Below are 13,123 nucleotides of genomic sequence, written 5' to 3'. Positions count from 1 at the left end.
TCCTTCTGCTCTTGGTCTGTGTATAGTCTTTATGCTGCTCATCGACAGACCCTGCCATGCTTTCTCATCAATTGTTAGCTGCCTAATGAGCAAACTCACGATTAAATGGAAGGTCACTTGCGTCTTTACACAACTTCAGTACAAATGCAGCAGTTTTGTTTACGTGATTTCCAGAAAAAAAATTCCAGATGATTAATGTTGTTTTGTAATATGCACTTGCCTGTGAACACATTATTTCTTCAAAATGCAAGTTTTTTGTTTACAACTTACTCTGGTTCAGACTGCGGTATAAACCTTTCACTGAGGATGGCAGAGCCATGGAAAGCTTTGCTGGCCTCAGCTGTGAGCTGATTTTGGTACAGACTGTTGCTGACATGATGCTTGGCAGACTGTCACATCTCCCTGTGCTGTGCATGTGAGAGAGCTCATAGGGAATGGAGAGGCACGTTCCTGCCTGTAGTGTTGTTTGGAAGAGCCTGCTGTAGAAGGAAGTGTTGACTGACACAGGGCTATGTTGAAACTGAGGTTGAGCGCTTCCTTGTGAGCTTGAGGAGCTGAGGGCACAAAAAGTCTTACATCGATGCAGTTACTGGGACATTTGTTCTGGAAATCAGAAAGAGAGCAAATATGCTCGAAGGTTCTGTACAGTGTCATCATACAGCAGTTTCTCTTAGTCACATAATTTTTACCCTTTGTTGTATAGATGCGCAGCCTGCCATCCTATGTCATACAGAAAAAGATGGCCTATTACATATGCAGTAATGGGAAGAGAGAAATTACCCAATCATGTAAAATTAATGCTCTAATTATTGGACTTTTGCTTTGTTTTGCTTGTGTTTGGAGAAACAGCATATTTGGAAAGCTCTTCTCTATCCTCAATTACTGCTGCTCCAGGCTATTTATGCTGTTGTAGCAGTTCCGATAAACCCACAGAAGAGAATCGTCTTTTCTGTTGATGGCACATTTGCTGTTATTTCTACAGCAGCACAGTAATGTCTTTATTGTGTAATGCTGTATTTTAATAGTCAATTAAAATTCCCATTGAATTGACAAAATGGACTTCGGAACTTCTAAAGACTATTTGGCTAAAAGTACTCATGAGACTGTTCTGATAATCACTGCCACTGCACTATTTAAAATTACTCGAAAGCCTCATCTTATTACAATAGGAAAAGTAGTGAGGCAAGAGGAAACATATTTTTATAAAGGAAGCCTGTTGCTGAATTGAGTCTCATCGCTCTGTCATGCCTGTCTCTCGTCTCTTTCTTCATCGTCCTCCAGCACCACCACAATGTCTCTTTTGCCTTTTGTCCATTTTCCCAACTTCATTCTGTGTTGTCTCTTTTATTTTCCCCTGTTTTCCTCTCTTTCTTGTGTTATCTAATAATAACAAATGTTGCAGTGCCTTTGTGATGAGAACGAGAAGGTGATGAATAGCCCTGTAGCAAGATTTCAGGGGCTTCACATGGAGTTTGTGTAATTTTATTATGTTCATAACAAATGTGTTTACAGCCTCCAAGTTTAAATGAATGAAAATAACAAAGAATACATAAGATAAACCCTGTATGAGTAAGTACACCGCTAACAGGGAATGGGGCTTGCAAACACAAGTCATTCCAACTCATCCATTGCTCGCTTTACCCTCCCCACAATGTTATCTTCTGTCCTGTGATATCTGATGGTTTTATTAACACACCAGTGCTGGAATAGCTTATTGTATGAAGACTTGATTCCATTCAGCATGTTTCTCAGTTGTCCCACTTTCAGGAGAGGATTTTTTTTTCCAGATGTCATGAGCAGATATTCTTTTGGCATTTTTATGACAATTTCCTCAGGGCCTCCCCCATACAAAGAGGTAACAAGCTTATGTAGTGTAGTGCACTGCCAGATGCGTTGTGGGAACATGTTCATAATATTTAGCAACTCTTGCATTGCTCCACAGAGGAAGCATGTTCCAGCTTTCACAGTCAGACTCTGTGAGCAAGGCAAATGACAAAACCGGGGGAAAGCCATAAATAGGAAGCTCACAATTCAAGACACAAACAAATCCACAGGGCTGCTGTGTGCGAGAATAATAATAATTTTAGCCTTTTGAAAAGACAAGAGCAGACTGAACTGCAAACAACATTTCAGTCTTCCTCGTTCTATTGCCTCTGGCCTTTTGCTTCTCCAGTATGGTGTGCAAATAAAAGTGAATTGGCACTTTCAGATGTACTCCTGTAACCCTACAGATGTGTTATTGAAGTGGATTTTTCAGGTTTCAAGGCATAAAAGGACTGTGATTGAATTATATGAAAGCATAAATAGAATGGGCATCTACTTACGGGGAATTCTTCCTTCTATTATTTACTATAGATCGTGAAGAATCATTTTGAACAGAGATGAATGTTGGGAGAGCACACAAACAAGCTTTTACAGGGAATAAAATCTGGGGCGTTATGAGCAGGGGAGGGTGAAAAGGGTACATTTTAAAAATGACAGAAGTGATGAAGCCCAGAGGCGCACTGCTGCAGAGTGCAGCAAGGGCTTGCTGACGGCAAATGTAGAGGACAACAGCAGAATGACAGCCCTTGAGAACTAAACCCAGTGGTTTTTAGTTTAGCATTTATTTCTAGTTAAACCATTCGTTCCACATAGTGAAGTGTTTGTTTCTTCTTCCCTGGCAGGATCTCCACAAAGTAGTGCACAGTCTTTCATGCTTAGAGCAAGGAGAACAGACTTATGGCATGTGGGGAATGAGTCCAGGTGCTCCTCAGCAGCAGCGTGCTCCAGTGCACCTCTTGGCACTTCTTTGCAGAGGGGAGAACACTATGGCACGATTCTTACCTACGGTCCCAAGAAAAACGACGGTGTATGGAGAAATTACAGGTTTTTGTTATGCAATGTAGCCAAGGTAAGCACCCAGGCACTAGGGTAGCCTAATGCAACACTAATTTACCCTCCTTGGGTATGCATTATAGCATAGTCTTTAGTTCATGATTACGCACCATTTTTTTCAGACCTCTGCTTTCTTCACTGCACAGAAGGGACTGCTCACTGAGAACAAACTAGCAATGTGCAGGAAAAATATGCTAATCTCTGTAGGATGCCTGTCTCATATGTGGTAAAAATGGAAGTTATATGACAGCTAAAGTAGAAAAATGCAGAAAGAAAAAATTAAAGCACCTGAGGCTTTAAAAGTAGGTATGGCAATTTTAGCAGTTACTACCCACCAGATGTTCATTACTACCCTTTAGCTGGAGGTTTCTGCCTCCACAACTGACTTGCATCCACTGCGGGTAGTTTAAAACAAGTCTGCTGACTTTCTGCTGAAGCAGACTGAAACTCTTGATGAGGGCATTAATGCAGTGTAATTATGGTTGTAACAGCAGGGGAGGGAAAGCTCTTAAATTCCTTCAATTCTACACCAAAGAAGACCTATGTCTTTACCTTGGGTTTCTCCTGGCCTCTGCCACAGACTTACTGGTGATGGTGGGCAGGTGACTAAAGTTTAAGTTTTCATTGCTGTCCACTAAGTGCATTTTACTCCCAGTTCGCTCCATTTGGCTAAGCAAAAGGTAATAGTTGGAGTCTGATTGATAGAAATGGTGAACTTCCAGCTGCAGCTGAAGTTCATGGAAGCCAGCAGCATAGAGACAAGTTGCAGACTTCTCAGGCTGACTTTCAAGTTAACTGACACTTTTGACAATTCATCTTAAACCCCTATAGCCCCATCTTATGGGAACACTGGCAATACTCTCATCTTGCATAGGCATTATTAAGATATGTATTTATTGGTATTTGTAAAGAACTTGTATTACAGTAAGTCTTTGTTCATGGAAACTATCATTCCTATTAGAGATATGAAGTGAAATTCAGGCCATCTGTCGCATACCACTGTCCGATTTCAAATTTTTCTCTCATACTTGTAAAATTCTTGAATGTGACAAAAAAAATGACAACTTTTTTAAAGTTGTTCTTCAGAGCATGTGGCAAATGATTCTTGGATATCCTTTTCACACTTGCAATGTGTGAGTGAAATGATCTATAGACTCGTCTGCCTTTCTTTTCTTTCTCTTCATTTGAGCACAGAATGCCTCCTTTACCAATATTACAGAATTCTGTTCTGTGTGTGCTCTGTTTTCTGCATTGTTCTGTCAACTGAAAGTGGTGTTGATTAGGAAATTGATACAGTTACTACCAAGCTATATTTCATGTGTTGATTTCAGTCAACATGATGCGTTTTCTCAATACTGGTTAAGCTGATAATGTGGTAAAATGCATGTTTGATTTACTTTCTGGAAATTTGCCTCACATCATCACTAGATTTTACAATTGTTTACCTTCATATGATCTGATCATCATACAGTGAACAAAGCAAGACCCATTGGCCTGATTATCTTCCTGTGTGCTGCTTAATAGTGACTCTGCATTTGTGATGAAGAGACAGCAGTTTGAAATACCCTCTAGTGATAGTGCCAAAAGAAAGCTGGAAAATCTCCAGAACTCTCTCATTTTAAAAACATTGCTGATTTTCTTTGTGAATATATGAATATACATATCTTTCTTATTTGAGCAACGAGATCTTTTTTTTCTCACTTCACTGTACTTTTTTCTTCTAGCACATATTGTTTCAGAAAGAGATTAGAGCTTACCCCATGTACCAACAAGGATGAGAGATAGGGATTTTAGTGTGGTGCATATTAAAATTAGGATTTTATGGGGGTTTTTTATATATATTGCACTTTGTAAATAAGAAGAAAGTTGGAGAAAAGCATATACTCTATATTAAAGCATGACCGAATTTCCACTGTAACAGAATTACCTCAGGGTTGAAGGATAGTTGTTTAAACCAGGGTACTGAATAGAAAACAAAGCAACAAGTCTGTAAAATCAACAGGCCTGATTTCTACAAGAGTTGCAGCCCATCTTGTTTGGAAAGAAACAGAAAAATAGATTAGGAAACACAGTTTTGTCTGCAGTGATATGTAGAGAAATATCTATACCCTTCTTTATTTTACGTAACATTCTGCATTTTTTCTTCTGATGGTGAGGGGCAAACCACAGAGATACCTCAAGGTTTGGGAAGAAAACCTCAGCCTCTTGTATCCCACTGCCAGCCTCCACCAAACAGCCAGGGAGGCAGGTCCCCCTCAGAGCAGGGTCATATCTAGCCTCACCACTGCCAGTGGCTTCATTTCAACCTTTGTCATTGTTCAGGAATTATAACCAAAATTACATCAAGACCTAAAAGGAAAAAAGCCTGAAGGTGATGGGCAGTTCATGATGGATGGATGGATGGATGGATGGGTGGATGGACGTACGGATGTAGAAAAACTTCCTCTTTTTCCTCTGCTGCTGAGCTGTCAGTCAGTCAAAATAAATTAGTAAAAGAAAGTTATAGCTAATGTGAAACCAAGAGAAGGAATTACATTAGAAATGCCCCCTGATTGCAAACCCAGGTGAACTGGATGCAAATTTAACAGTATTATAGCTTGGTGTGAAGGATTTCTAGGGGATAAAAGGCAATAAGTACAGAAATACCTTTGGGCAAGTGTTAGTCTCTAGTGTGACCTGAGCAAACTCGATTTTATTGTGAGCCATGTTAACAAGGAGCTGAGCATATAAGCCTTGTAATAATAACAAAAAAGCAATTTATGCAAAATGGGGGCAATCCTCATCTCATAGTACCTAGAGAATATGCAGTTTTATAGGTGATTAATTAAAAAAAAAAAAAAAAGGAAAGAAAAAAAGCCTTGCATAAGTTATTTAAGAGCCTGTTAGTAGGCTGCTACTGGGAAGTATTAAGAAAAATAGAAAGTGTATGGCACTTGAGGAAACACCAATTCGTTGTGGGAATATAGTATGAAATAAAGCAGGATTCATTTATATAATTATTACAGAGACATAGTAGTCATACAGTAGTTAAAAGTTATGCCATGATTCCCCAAAATAAACTTGTCTTCGTGAAAGACTGTTTCTTTATCTTTTCTATTTGGTGTTTTTATTGAAAGCAGAATAAATCTAATCATATAAAGAAAGTAATAACTACTTCTAAAACACTCTTCCAGGTTCAGAATTTGGTTTGATTTGGTTTTGTTGTCTCTTTCTTTTTTCTTCATAACTTCCTCAAAATGATTTAATAGCCACTCTGAAAAGAATTGCATACTGCTACCTCTATGTATATTAATCAGAGAACTGAAAGACATATGGGTTTACATTTTCAAAAGCAGTCAGTAATTCGCACTGTGAGTGCTCCATTAGATATGCATAGAAAGAAAACACCGAGTATTAAATCAGCATTTAATATCAGGTTTCTTTAAGTGTGTAAACTTAGCTACCTGACATCATTAATCAATTTTGGTATGTTAGGCTGTAAATATTTACATGTGTTTTTAAAGTGATAAACAGTCACATTTGCTGTTACTATACAAAATATTAATTATAGCTGAGACTTCCAAAAGAGCCAAAGGATAATAGGCACCCAGGGTTAAATCAGCCCAGTCATGAAAGTTAGAAACAATGAAGGATTTGGAATGAATTTCAGAAAGTAGATGTTGGGACTTCCACACCAATGTTTTTTAAAAAAAGGACATCCATATTCATGTTGCACTTATGAGGTGCTGAAAGTCTTTCAGTAGATGTTGTTATTTCAGTTTTTAAAGTTCTTGATACATTTTATTTTTATGCTTTTGCACAGACAGCAAAGTACTTTGGCTTTAGGGAATTTAAAATTTCCTCTATGCAGGAGAGTGTATTAACCACCAGCCTCTAGTTTTATTTTGCTGTAGCCACAACAGTCAGCAGACTGTTTAAAACGCTAAAATTAGGACAGCTAACCTTCAGATCTGAAATAAAGCAACACTTTTTAAAGCTATTAGTGAGTTCAGACCTAACTGATAGACATTGGTTATCAGTACATGTCTCATTAACTCATTTTTCTTAGCTTTGGTTTCTCAGTCCCAGGGTCATGGAGGTACCTGGCCATTGCATGAGGCAGGACTCTAACCCTGGGCTGGGGCTTTTGCACCTACCCCTGTCATCGGTGTTTGCTTCCATTTTGCTTGGGCAGCTCCTGCTTCATATGCTACCAGTCCCAGGAGCACAATTCTGTATTTCATTACACATATCAGATTGCATATAGCATTTCTGACCAAATTATGGGCCCAGCATTGAAATTCCTAACCAAAGCAAGTCTTTGCCCATGACAGTTCTGCCACACTTGCCTGTGCCCAACAGGAAATCCTCAAAGTGCTGACCTCAGCTGGTAGAATGAGAATTTATCTTAGAAAGACTTGCAGCCTCTGTCAGCATCCAAAATCCCAAGACACGGATGCTTCTGCTTTTGCCAGCCCCACATACACCTAAAGGTTGCTAAAGCGGATGGTTTAACCCACCTTCAGAGAGCCACTACAGACTGTTTTTGGAGAAGGACCTGTCACGTCCTTCTCCAACAGTGTGCCCTGGCAGCCAAGAAAAGCCTGACACCCCTGTGTCCTGGGATGCGTCAAGCACAGCATTGCCAGCCGGGTGAGGGAGGTGATTGTCCCATTCTGCTCTGCACTGGTGCAGCTTCACCTGGAGCACTGTGTGCAGCTCTGGACACACAGATATCAAGATGCTGTAGAGTGTCCAGAAGAGGGCTATGAAGTTGGTAAATGGTTTGGAGAGGAAACCATATGAGGAGCAGCTGAAGTCACTTGGTTTGTTCAGCTTGGAGGAGACCTCATAAGGGGAGGAGGAAGGGCAGGCATCAAACTCCTCTTTAGTGACCAATGACAAAACCCTAGGGAGTCGCAGGAATATGTGCCAGAGGAGGTTTAGGTTGGACATTAGGAAAAGGTTCTTCACCCAGAGGGTGGTGGAGCACTGAAACAGGCTCCCCAGAGAGGTGTCACAGCCCCAAGCCTGACAGTGTTCAAGAAGAGACTGGACAAGGCCCTCAGACACATGGTGTGAACCGTGGGGTTGTCATATGCAGGGACAGAAGCTAGACTCAGTGATCCTTGTGGGTCCCTTCCAACTCAGGACATTCTATGATTCTATGTGGTATGAGGGGAAGAGGAAAAGGGAGTGAAGAAGGGCTGCAGCTATTGAGGCAAAATTCTGCTGCCCTCTGCTCCACCATGGCACATTGAAGCGGCTTTAACCCCTGTAGAAGTATAATAGCAGCTGAAGGATTATCTGCTGCATTTGAGCATGAGAAAACAACCACCGTATTTTAACTAACACCTCAGATTTATGCCTGATTAGCAAAACATTATTGATGGTGTGATTAAATACTTTCAGAATATATATGTAATCAACTTTTCAAGCACATTTCATTGTTCGCAGAGAAAGTTATATAAGTTGTATAATGTTAGGGAGTGTTCCTTTAAAACATGGCTATCAGTGAATTAAGTAGCAGCAGCTCTTTAAAAGCCTAGTCATAGTTTAAAGACATTTTTCCAATCAAAAATATTTATTCTGGACTGCAGTTTCAGAACAAAAGCAAATTATTTCTACAGCTAAGTAGTTTATACTTGTCTTTAATTTATTCCATTTCCATCATTACATTGTCCTTGGACTATTTTCTGTCACTGTCAAGCACGATAGCCTCAGGACAGAAATGAAAGTTAGATAATATATCTCCATGAGCTTTTCTGGTGAATTTTTTTAAAAGTTTTCAAATGCAGACATTTGGATTTAAGCAGAAGATGAAAGAACAATGAAACTAGGAGATTAAAGGAACAAAAGCAATTATTTTAAATGTTATAATTCTAATGTTCTAATATTAATCCTTGAACACCGTTATAATTGCACCAAATGATTTATAGAAGTAACAGAAAAATTATTTTACGTTACTTCTCCTATTCCTCTGTGAAGAATAATGTCTTCTTTCTCAGTCTCTTTTCCCTTAATTATGAGTCCCAGAAATGTGTCACTGTGACATTTTTCTAAATATGGTCTTACTAAGAGGATTAACTTTAATGGTTTAGTGCCTTGAAAACTTTCATAAGATTATCAAAGCAATTTTTAAAACATATAATATATTCATTTTCAGAAACCAATGTAAGTCCAACGTGTGCTATTTTTCCATTTCAGAGATAACCTAAGTAGAACAAGCAAATCCAAAAAGACTGTCATTGTTGGAATCGTGTGGGAGGAAGAGAGAGGTGAGGGGCAGAGATTAGCAGATGTATGCTTTTGCCCTATTTCTTCAGTGTGTTGTTATAGAATTTATCGATTGTTTATTTCTCACACGCTAGCATTTTAAGAGATTATTTTTAAAATAACTTTTTTCTCTTCTTAACCACTATTAATTTTTCTAAACTGGGATGTCTGTCACTTAAGCTTTGAATTTCCACAGACTAACATGCTTAGAGGTAGACTGACTGTCTGGCTCAGGCAAACCGTGTCTTACATTTCAAGAACCATGATTCAGACCTCCTTTCATTGTTTTGAATGTTGCAATGTTTTCTTTACACAGAATTTTTTCATATTTTTATTTTCTCCTTGCTTAGAGCTAGCAGCTTCATCAGCCCCTTGCGGAAAAGCAAATAAGCATAGTGCCTCCTTCAAAGAGTCCATAAAACAGGCAGGAAGAAGAGAAGGCTCAAAGAAGAGACATGAGAGGAAATAAACAGAAGTTTCTGCTTTAACTCACTTTGCTGTTGGCTAGACCAATGCCTTTCTGTGTCCCTGTTATTTTGATACCATTTCTGATGAGCTAGAAATTAATATTTGGTAGATGGTTTATATAAGATTGACACATTTGTGTAGCAGCTGAACTCAGGAGCCACCATCCACATCCAGGACATGGCAGTCGGTTTGTGCAGACAGGATGGGGGAGCCTATTTATTTTGTTGGTCGCACTGGGATACGTTTTCCTCATCCAAAAGGGTCTTTGATATGCAATGCTTCTCTTAGATTATCCTTCAGCCTCTTAACCGTTTCCTTATCCATGATTACTCTCACTCTCAAACAAGAATACTAGGCAGGTTTCAATCTCTTCCTGATGAACAGTGCTTGGGTATATGTGAAACAGCAGCAAGCAATTCGGCTTGCCTGCTGTTATACAGGACTCAGCTGCTTACTTTTCAGCCTGCTGACAGAGGGAGAGATATTATGAGGGTATGTATGTATATGTGTGTGCCCGGGTGTATACACATACCTTTAATTACAAGAAAATTCTAGTGTTCCTCAAAATGTGTTCAGATATTGCTGATTTACTTACCTTACACAAACACCCAGACACACAAACATCCACATCTATCTTTATATGCTTTTGCATATTCATGCATAGACAGTATTTTTGTAAGTATTCACAAAAAACTTTTTTAACTGCAAGGGCATACTTTTAAAATTATAATTAACTATCATATTATTAAAGTGATTGAAAAGATACAAAATACAGTCTTGAAATCAACTACTGTCTGTAAATGCAATTCTCCATTATGTCAGCATGACTTTTTCAATTTTTTTTTTTTACTGTCACAAGATTTTTAAAATCACTGGCACGAAGCATGCATGTTCTATATATCAAAAATTGTTTACCCACACAGATGGATGTATGTGTATGACACTGAATCACACTGAAATAAAATATTTTTCATGAAGGAATGTGTAAATACTAACCAGTATTTTTCAAACACTTTTCCTAGTAACACAATAAATAGTTATACCAGCATTATTTAAACAAAAAAAAAAAATGTTTTAAAGAGAAAGAAATTCAGGCAAAGAAATCTTTTTGAAAGTGCCTATTACATTCAGATAGTTGAAGAGCTGGGCATCCAGCTGGGGAGATTCTGCCTTTTAGGAACACCTACCTACATCTGTGATTGCCCTTAGCAGGTACTGGGAGTGCTTAGTGTCACTGGAAGAAACACTGGAGGCCATGAAACAACAATGTGCCTGTAAGAGGTTTAGAAAGTGCCTGCAGATGGCATACATGAGTCCACAGCAGTTCTTTTTTCACGTGTGGGGGAGAGCTGTGAAACAACAAAACTTTCCTGAGTACCCCAGATGACCTACTGTGCACAACTTTTGAATGTTACTCTGGAAACTGACATTTCTAAAGATGATATGTTAGGTAAAGAAAAAGTAAAAGAACCCCAAATTGATGAATACATTCAGGAAAAAATTCGCCTGAGTCATTAAAAAAATATATCTCTGCAGTACTGAGAAAGCTCAGTTCCTATTACGGATACAGATTAAAGATGCTATTTGTATGCACTTCTTTTTGATCTTCACACTTGTCTTTGTTGGCGTTCTATAAAAACACATTAAAAAAATCAGCACTGCAAAAAAAAAAAAGGGTTTAAAAGCAACTTGTCTCCTGGAAAATATTTGTTTCGCTGATGTTTGAGCTTGCACAGAAGTAGTAATAGAAACTGCATCTCTGATCACTGGAAAATAGATTCTTGTCAAAGGCACCAACTGTCCTAATAGTGTGATGCTGTTTCTTGCTCTGTCTCAGTGCCAGGCTCAGCTATAGAAACAGTAGAATTATATGAGTAGCAACAATTCCCTTATCTAGTATGAACACTTGCTACTGTTAACCACATTTCAATGTGCTGAAGATGAAGCAGAGAATTAAAATTTAAGCTGAGTTTGTTGTTCGGGTTTGGGTTTTTTTTAATCCAAAGGAGGTTGATTCACTGCAGGGTTTTTGGTGTTGCTTTTTTTTTTTTTTTTTTTTCAATTTTACGCCTTTCAAAATCTGCCAGCCAGCCCAGGAGCAGGTGATGTTAGCAGAGCCAGGAGCTGCTGCTGCCCAGGGCACCCAAGAGCAGGTGATGTTAGCACAGCCAGGAGCTGCTGCTGCCCAGGGCACCCCCCAGCCCTTGCCTGGGCACTCTTTGCTTCCCTGCAAGAGTTTCTCCCAGACCTGCTAAATGTTTGTTCTGCCTAATTTCCTGTGTCCCTGACATTACCATGACTGTGGCATTGGAGAGCTGATTTTTTTTAAACAGCCTCAGCAGAAAATTATCAGTTTCTGCCTCTCCATGCCCCATGAGTATATTTCCCCAGTGTAGGCATTTATTCGTATATCAGTCCACAGATCCTTATGCTACTTTTAAAGATAGTCAACTAATGGCCCAAAATTCCTCATCCAAAGCTTATTAATGTTGATGAAAGCTCTTCTAGAGAAAACTCTGAATATCATATGAGGCAACCAGAATGAGCATATTCTAATCCACCAAACCCATGAAACTATTGTGATTTGAATATCCATATAGCAAAGTAGTTGTGATAATATTAAGAATTAGTGAACTTTTGATATTAGAAAATTTAGTTGTTTGAGTATGATTAACAGTTATTTCTAAAGCATCTCACAGAATCACTGAAATAACATAGACCTCTATAGAAGGCAAGAAAGAAATACATTTGAGTTAGATCAGGATGAACTGGAGGAAAAACAGCTGGGAATTATGAGTTAAAATTCATTGTATATCGAACAACCTAATTACAGTGATTATGTTTTTTGTCATCACAGAGTTGATGAATATTTTCTGGAGCAAATGGAAATTTCCATCCCACAATCATTGTAGTTGTCTTATATAGCTATATATTAGTACCTTAGAGCACTGTGTTAGTGTCAAATATAAACAGATTACTGTAGACAATCACCAAAAATAACAGTCAAAAATAACAAAGAGGCCAGATTATATCTAGGCCTTCTGATGATCAAAGCTTTAATACTCTTTATATGCTGTTTCATACATAATTAATGTGAAATGGTTGTGGCAGTAACATCAAGGCTTACATATTTTTGTAGTAATTATTTCAAAATTAAATATAAGTAAACATATTTTAAATTACTGCCTTTATTAAAGATAAAGCCTGAAGAGACCAACACAAAGAAATAGCTAGGAGGAGATTTATCGTCTGTAGGTCACTTGTATCCTATTTGTAATGATTCCTTCCCTACACTAAAGAGAAAAGCTAAAACAATTTCATAAAAGTGTCATCTAATAAAAGATAACCCTTTCTTTGGAATCATTACTAATTTGTTGCAGAGCTTCAGAAGGAAATATGCCAGTGCCAGGATTTATTTTTCCCTTTTTGTTTCATATATGCTGATTTATGTATTTTGCTGGTCTTGTTTAAATAGCATAACATCTTTTGTGAACAAAAGAGACTTTATTAACAGCAACAACAA

General features: G+C 38.3%; 1 protein-coding gene across 13 annotated transcripts in view; it reads left to right on the top strand.

Annotated features, from left to right (window-relative positions):
- The window catches only part of HS3ST5 (heparan sulfate-glucosamine 3-sulfotransferase 5), a 185,746-nt gene that overhangs the window by 109,125 nt on the left and 63,498 nt on the right, over window positions 1-13,123 (top strand). The window contains exon 3 of one of the 13 annotated variants that reach the window (XM_065056707.1): window positions 2,667-2,893. The exons of the other annotated variants lie outside the window; for them this stretch is intronic. The gene's annotated coding sequence lies outside the window, so the exon portion shown is untranslated. The remainder of the gene's footprint in view (window positions 1-2,666; window positions 2,894-13,123) is intronic. 13 annotated transcript variants of the gene reach the window in all.

The sequence above is a fragment of the Columba livia genome, chromosome 3 (assembly GCF_036013475.1).
Source record: "Columba livia isolate bColLiv1 breed racing homer chromosome 3, bColLiv1.pat.W.v2, whole genome shotgun sequence".
In the NCBI taxonomy this organism is placed as follows: Eukaryota; Metazoa; Chordata; class Aves; order Columbiformes; family Columbidae; genus Columba; species Columba livia.
This window is presented reverse-complemented; position numbering and strand designations above follow the sequence as displayed.